An 8,574-nucleotide genomic window follows, 5' to 3' on the forward strand; every position below is an offset into this window, starting at 1 on the left:
CATTTAACTAAAACAAAAGAAGAAGATTCTTACATTCCCGAGCAACACACACAAAATGCTGGAGGAACTCACCAGGTCAGGCAGCAGCTATGGAAATGAACAAACAGTCTACATTTCAGGCATTGACCCTTCATCAGGACTGGAGAGGTGGGGTAGGCGGCAGGATAAAAAAGGTGGGGGAGGTAGAGGAGTTCTAGCTAGAAGATGATAGGTGAAGCCAGATGGGTGGGAACGGTAAAGTGATGGAGAAGAATCTGACAGGAGAGGAGAATGAGAGAAAGGGAAGAAGGAGGGTCACCAGGGAGAAGTGAGAAGCAGGTGAAGAGAACAAGTAAGAAGCCAGAGTGAGAAATAAAAAAAGAGAGGGGAAAATATTACTTAAAGAAGAAATTGATATTCATGCAATCATGTTGGAGGCTATCTAGATGGAATATGAGGTGTTGCTCCTCCAACCTGAGAGTGGCCTCATCATGGCAAAAGGGAACACCATGGACTGACATGTTGGAATGGGGATGGGCATAGGAATTAAAATGATTGTCCACTGGGAAATTCCACTTCTGATACAACTTTTTTGACAAAGCAGTCCCACAATTTACTTTGGGTCTCAGAGGAGGCGGCACCCAATAAAATAGACTCCCCCAACAGATTCACAGATGAAGTGTTTCCTCACCTGTTTGGAGCTCTGAGCGGAGGAAAGAAAGAACGTGAATGGCCAGGTGTAGCATTTTGCCTGCAGGGATATGTGCTCAGAGTTAGATATGTGAGGATAGATGAATAGACAAGGGAATTCCTGCAGAAAGCAGAGTGGAGGGAGGTAAAATTGTGCTTGGTGGTAAGGTCCTGTTGAAGACGTTAGAGATTGCAGAGAATGATGTGTTGGATGCTGAGGCTCATGGACTGGTAGGTGAGGAGAAGAGGAACTCTGTCTCTGTTAAGGCAGTGAGGAGATGGGATGAGTGTAAATGTCTGGGAAATATTGGAGATGCGGGGAGGGAAGCATCAATGGTGGAGGAAGGGAAAACATGTTCTTTGAAGTAAAGGGAGACCTCTGATGTACTGGAAAGGGAAGCCCCATCTTGGGAACAGATACGGTGGAGACAAAGGAACAGGAAAAGGGGAATAACATTTTTTTACAAGAGACAGGGTAGTCAAGATAGCTGTGGGAATCAGTAAGTTTATAAAAGATGTCGGTAGACAGCTTGTCTCCAGAGGAGACAGAGAGATCTAGAAAGGGGAGAGAAGTGTCAGAAATGGACCAAGTGAACTTAAGGGCAGAGTGGAAGTTGGAGGCAAAGTTGGTGAAACTAACAAGCTCAGCATAGGTGCATGAAGAAACACCAATGTAGACATCACAGTAGTGCAGGAAGAGTCAAGGAGCATTACCAGGGTAAGCTTGGAACATGGACTGTTCTACACAGCCAACAAAAAGGCAGGCATAGCTTTACTTTCCCCCTTGGTTCCAAAAATGTAGATCTGGAATGCATATTGAATTTAATGTGGGCTCAGATCCTACACTAGCATCAACTGACAGGCGATCAGAATGGTAATTTTCATGGGAATCGCAAGTCTAGATACAATGCAGTATCGAGTGACAGAGAGTTGTGACAGATATTATGACAGATTATGTAGTGGTATCTATCAGTGAATGAATCCTGGACTTTCTTGTTTGTGCACATGCACAAGCATTAAAGATTTGCTGAAGTTTTGGCAGCTGGTAATTGGTAGTTCTGGAGTAACTTGGTTTCTTTAGAAACTGAGCCAGCAAGATTTTTTCCAATAAGAAATGTTATTTTATCAAGAAGGACATGGATTTATTTATGAGAAATATGTAACAGCTACAATTTCCAGTGACAAGAGACAAAAGAGAGAGAATTCCTGTGTAATAGAATGCAAGATACTGATAGGTAGGAACGATGATATAATGAGCTATACTAAAACAATGGGGGAAGAAGCTGTTTGTTATATCAGTTTAAATTGAAATTGATCAAAGTGAAAGTCAAAGTTGAGTTTAATGGCATAAGCATGAGTATATGTATGCACAGGTGTAATGAAAATCTTACTTGCAACAGCATTGCATGGAAATTGGAGCATGCTAGTGGCTCCCTTTATGTTTAAGTTCTTGAATGTTTATTTCAATCTGGGTTTGAGGGAACAATGAAAATAAATGAAAATCTGTACTTTCATCTGTAATTGCTTTATTGATACCATAAAATATTGGAAACTATATACATTATAATTTAATAACTACAACTATAAAACTATGCCAAAATATTTCCAGTACTTTAATTAGTTGGTAAGTAATATTCATCTGATATATTACAAAATAGCAGGATATTACAGGAAATATTCTGTTAATTCAAATGCATAAAACACATTTCATGAGGTGCTCTGCAAACTAGAGCTCAGCTATATGTAAATTTAACCCAATAAAGCCTTTTCAATTCACAGTTTCTGAGTAAATTCATAATTAATGCTATGTCTTAACACAATTAATACTGCATGTATAATTTGTCAAATGCTGACTGCATTGTCATATAATTAAAAGAAAAAAAATTAAAAGATACAATTAAAAGGTTAGTTCTGTACCAAATAAAGTGGCTACTGGGTGTATGATCATAGTTTTCCACTGCTGTGGCCCATTGATTTTAAGGTTTAACATGTTGTGTGTTCAGAGATGCTTTCCTACAACACCACTGTTGTGACACGTAGTTATTTGAGTAACTATTGCTTCCCTGACAGCTTGAAGCAGTCTGGCCATTCTCGTCTGACCTCTCTCATTAAAAAGCCATTTTTCACTTACAGAACTGGCGCTCGTTGGTTGATTTTTGTTTTGTACACATTTTCTGTAAATTCCAACAACTTGAGCATGGAAATCACAAGAGATCAGCAATTTCTGAGATACTCGACCACCCCATCTGACACCAACAATTATTTCATGATCAAAGTCAGTTAAATCACATTTCTTTTCCATTTTGAAGTTTGGTCTGAACAATAACTGAACCTCTTGACCATGTATGCAAACTTTTATACATTGAATTGCTGTCACATGATTGGCTGATTAGATATTAGCATTAATGAGTAGGTGTACAGATGTATCTAATCAATTGGCCTCTGAGAGTATAATAAATATAAAAGCGGTAGGGATTATTTAGCTTGGATGATTTTCTTGTAGGATATTTTTTTGGAACCTGTATATCATTTCCTGGTACATAATTGTCATTTAATGCTATTATCAGTTAAACATAAGTAAATATTAAGACTTTATAGAGTGCTTTCAGTTCCATGGCACAGCAATTTTTTCCACACATGTAATGATGCAAAGCTCTTTTATCAAACCTTTATAAGTTTTCAATATTTGCTTGAACACCAGACTAGCAGCTTTTGCCTGAAGCAAATAATTTACAGGAAATCAATGTGGACTCCTTATTACCTTTAGTGCAGAGGATTCTGGTTAATTGGGCCATCAGTTAATTGCGGCAGCCACTTACTTGGGAGAACTCTTAAAGAACGAAAAGAAATCGAGAACATAGCCAAAGTTCCTTTTTGCTGCTTAATTGGGCCAGAAGAAGTTTCTAAATAATGTTAGTGGCATGAATCTATGTGGCCAGTGGACACTACACTGTGCTGAGAGTGAACGGCATCATTTGTGTATTTTATGTGTTTATTTACTGAGATACGGTGTTGAATAGGCCCTTCTGGGGCTTCAAGCTAAGCCAGTCAGCAATCCCCTGATTTAATCCCAGCCTAATCATGGGACAAGTTACAATGACCAATTAACCTCCCAACGGGTGCATCTTTAGTATTGAGAGGAAACCAGAACACCCAGAGGAAACCCACACGGTCACAATTGCGGGGAGAATGTACAAACTCCTTAGAGGCAGCAGCAGGAATTGAACCCGAGTTGCCTGTACTCTCCCTAGGAGTGGGCGTCCTTCAAAAATCATGCCAAGAGCATAACGTGCAATGCCAAGGGAGGTGAAAAAGAACCCAAGGGTAACAGCAGAAGACCTGAAGAACTCTCTAGAACTTGATAAAGTCCCTGCTTATGTGGCCACGATTTGAAAAACGCTGAACAAGAATGATGTTCACGGAAGGACACCACAGAGGAAACCACTGCAAGTTTGCAAGACACCACCAGGAAGTTCCACAGTGCTTCTGGAAAAATATTCTGTGGACAGATGAGATAAAAGTTGAACTTACTGGCAAAAATTGCTGTTTTGAGGGAAAAGGGCACTGCACACTAACATCAAAACCTCATCCCAACTATAAAGCATGGTGGAAGGAGCATCATGGTTTGGGGCTGCTTTGCTGCCTCAGGGCCTGGACAGCTTGCAATCATTGATTCGAATTTGTATCAAGACATTTTACGGGAGAAGATCAGGGTAGCAGTCCGTCACCTTAATAGAAGTTGGATAATGCAACAAGACAGTGATATGAAAGGCAAGCGTAAATCAACAACAGAATGTTTTAAAAAGAAGGAAATATGTGTTTCGGAATGGGCAAGTCGAAGTCCTGGCCTTAATCCTTTGGAATAGACAATTCAGAACAGTTTGTCTCACTGAGTTTTCAAGCATTCAGGCTCATAGAAATACTTCGAAAGGACCTGAACTAAGCAGTTCACGCACAGAAGCCACCAACACTCCAAAGGTGAAGCATTCTAAGGAGGAATGGCCTAAAATTTCTCCAAGACTGATCAAAAGTACCAGAAACATTGGTTGAGGTTATTGCTGTGTAAGGGGGTCGCACCATTTACTGAAAGCAAAGGTTCACATGTTCTTTCCAACAAATACATGTAATATTGGATCATTTTTCTCAATAAATAAATGTACATAAATAATACTTAATTAATGTTTTTGTATTATTTATTTAATTGGTTTCTCTTCATCTAGTTTTAGGACTTAAGTGAAGATCGAATCACATTTTATGTCCCATTTATGCAGAAACGGAGAAAATTCTACAGGGTTCATAAGCTTTCCAGCACCACAGTACCTAGACCAGGGGTGGGCAAACTTTTTGACTTGAGGGCCACAAAGGGTTCTAAAATTTGACAGGGGGGCCGGACCAGGAGCAGATGGACGGAGTGTTTTGGTAATACACCTCATAAGAGAAAATAAAATATCATGGGATATGTAGAAAACATGTGCTTTAATTTCAATTGAAAATGAACAAATGCATTACAACAAAATATCTGTCTTTGAAGTCCCATGGTATTTATCTATTTATTGAAATGACTTTTAAAACACTGAAAATTAAATGAATAAAATACAGCTTTTTTAATAGTAACAGTTATTATTTTAAAGCACTGAAAATTCTGTTATCCTTCAAGATATTATCATCATCACTCTCCTCCTAACTGTCTTTATTTCAAAAACGGTAGGAGATGCAGGTCCACTTGTCCTGCTCCTTCTTATTCAATTGTCCCCTGTGCCAAAACTCAACAACGGCCCGCACAATGACAGAACAGTGAGAGCGCGCCAGTATGCGGAGCTCTGTGCTCGCAAATCCCCGCAGGCTATCTCCTTTAGCCGGAACGCTGGCTAATTGTGAGCCGGTTCAGATGTGCCAGGAAATGGGTCGCCACAAGGTCACAAAGTAAAGCGCAAATGTGGAGTAATACGCTGCACCTCAACAAAGGTCAATGTATATAGAGTGCGTCATCTATTGGGAAAACGCCAGAATTGCGGGGAAAAAACGTTAACAAGGTTTATTAATATAATTTCATCAAGTTCTGCGGGCCGGATTAAAAAGCTTAACGGGCCGCATATGGCCCGCGGGCTGTAGTTTGCCCATGCCTGACCTAGACTATAACTTCTCCCATATTGTTACTTGTAAAAATGTCATTCTCTTCTCTCAGTTCCTCCATCTCTGCTGCATTTGCTCTCAGGATGAGGCTTTTCATTCTAGAACAAAGGAGATGTTCTTCAAAAAAAAGGACTTCCCTTCCTCCACCATCAATGTCTCCCTCAACTGCAACTCTTCCATTTCACGCACATCTGCCTTCACCACATCCTCCAGCCACCCCACCAGGGATAGGGTTGCTCTTGTCCTCATAGACCACCCCAACAGCCTCTGCATCCAGCACAAAATTCTCCATAATTTCCACCATCTCCAATGGGATCCTAGCACCAAACACATCTTTCCCTACCCCCTCCCCATTTTCTGTTTTCCATAGGGATCGTTTCCTATGCAATTGCATTGTCCACTTGTCCCTCCCCACGGATCTCCCTCCTGGCACTTATCCTTGCAAGCGGAACAAGTGCTACTCTTGCCCCTACACCTCCTCCCTCACTACCATTCAGGGCCCCAAACAGTCCTTGCAGGTGAGGCGACACTTCACCTGTGAGTCTGCTGGGGTCACATACTGTGTTCAATGCTCCCGGTGTGGCCTCTTGTATATTGGTGAGACCCAATGTAGATTAGTAGACCGCTTCGCCAAGCATCTACGCTCCATCCGCCAGAACAAGCAGGATCTCTTAGTGGCCACCTATTTTAATTCCGCTTCCCATTCCCATTCCAATATATCCATCCATGGCCTCCTCCACTGTCGGATTAAGGCCACACTGAGGTTGGAGGAACAACACCTAATATTCTCTCTGGGTACTCTCCAACCTGATAGGACGAACATCAATTTCTCAAACTTCTGGTAATGCACCCTCCCCCCAACTTCTTCACCATTTCCCATTCCTATTTCCCTATTTCTCTTTCATACCTTATTCCCTTACCTGCCCATCACCTTCCTCTGGTGCCCTTCCCCCTTTCCTTTCTTCCATGGCCGTCTGTCCTCTCCTATCCAACCTCCCCTTCTCCAACCGTATATCTCTTTTACTAATTAACCTCCCAGCTGTTTACTTCACCCCTCTGCTTCCAGTTTCACCTATCACCTTGTGTTTCTTCCTCCCCCTCCACACTTTCTAACTCTGACTCCTCATCTTTTTCTCTCCGTTCTGGTGAAGTGTCTTGGCCTGAAACGTCGACTGTAATCTTTTCTATGGATGCTGGCTGGTCTGCTGATTTCCTTGAGCATTTTGTGCGTGTTGCTTGGATTTCCAGCATCTGCAGATTTTCTCTTGCCTATAATTCTACAGTTGTTTTGATAGTTTCCCAAGTTGTTCTATATTTCATTTACATACATAATTTGTTACTCAGTTAAATGGTAGTTTGTCTTTTTATACCTTTGTGGTGAACTACATATACCTGTCTGGACACGCCCCCCCCCACCCCGCTGACTGCTCCTGTGGCTCCTCCCACAGACCCCAGTATAAAGGTGATTGGAGGCACAGACCCTTCCTCAGTCTCCAGGATGTTGTGTGGTGGTCACTTGCTGCTTGTTCTTTCTTCCAGCCAATAAAAGCCTATATCTCGCCTCATGTCTCCGAGAGTTATTGATGGTGCATCAACCTTTTTAACTATTTCTATGAAAGTTTGGCTAATTGGGGCAACCACTTAATTGGGTCAAAATGTACTGGTCCCAATTAACCGGAATCCACTGTACTTTAAAGGGTACAATTGTATATCCTTAAAATTCAAAATCTGCAAATAACAATTCAGCTGAGTGAATTTACCCACTCTGTTCTCTCCAGGTCATCTTGGCATTACATATCACGATGCATAAGCAGCATTTCTGGCAGACAGTTCCATTTGATTCCTTTTTGGAATGTGAATTTTTGCTGATATTTTTGCTTTTGCAGAGGATAAAAGTTACAAAAAGAAGCATCATATAAAAGCAAACAAATTTTACTGCAACTTTACAGTCCATTGGTGAGCTCAAATACGGACCAATGCGTGCAATTTTGGTTACTTTATTTGGGAAGGAAGTTACTTGCATTAGCGGTCGCTTTAAGGGCATTCTCTACATTATTTACTCAAATGAAGGAATTGTCTTATAATGAAAGGTTGAAAATTTTGTGCCTTTACTCACTGGAGTTTACAGGAGTGGGGCAAAGTAGAACTAGGAGACAAAGGTTCAGGAAAAAATGGATGATCCACTTAAGGCAGAGATAAGGAACATGTTCTCCGAGAAGGTTGTGAATCCTTACAATCCTCTATCCCAGACAGCTATGGAATTGAATCGTCAGATATATTTAAGGTTTTGGTAGACTTATGGTCTATAGGAGCATCGATGAGGAACCGGCTGACATGGAGCATTAAGGTTGATGTCGGATCAGCTCTGATCTCTTGAGTGAACTTCCTTAAATTTCTTAAGTCCACATAATGTATAATGGGGCGTTTTCCAAAAACCTCCCAGAATTAATCAAATTCAGGAGGTAAACCGACTTTAATTGGATTTTCCTGCTCCCTTTTCTGGACCTTCCAGATATTTCTGTAGTCATCACACTTACTGTATAGGTGCTCTCAAGGACTTCTGTGTGGAAGAATGTCCAAACAGAAATATGGAAAGCAGAGTAAGTATTCAAACAAAAAGCCTTGGTTTTCAATGGGAGGCCTAGCTGTCATCCTCAATGGATTTTCTGCTAAAATTGCAGTGTTTCTTAACACAGTACAGAATAAAATTTGTTTATTCTACAATAAGGTTGTGACGGCAGGAACCCACCAATACTCATAACATATCTCCCA

The sequence above is a fragment of the Hypanus sabinus genome, chromosome 5 (genome assembly GCF_030144855.1).
Source record: "Hypanus sabinus isolate sHypSab1 chromosome 5, sHypSab1.hap1, whole genome shotgun sequence".
Taxonomy (NCBI): Eukaryota; Metazoa; Chordata; class Chondrichthyes; order Myliobatiformes; family Dasyatidae; genus Hypanus; species Hypanus sabinus.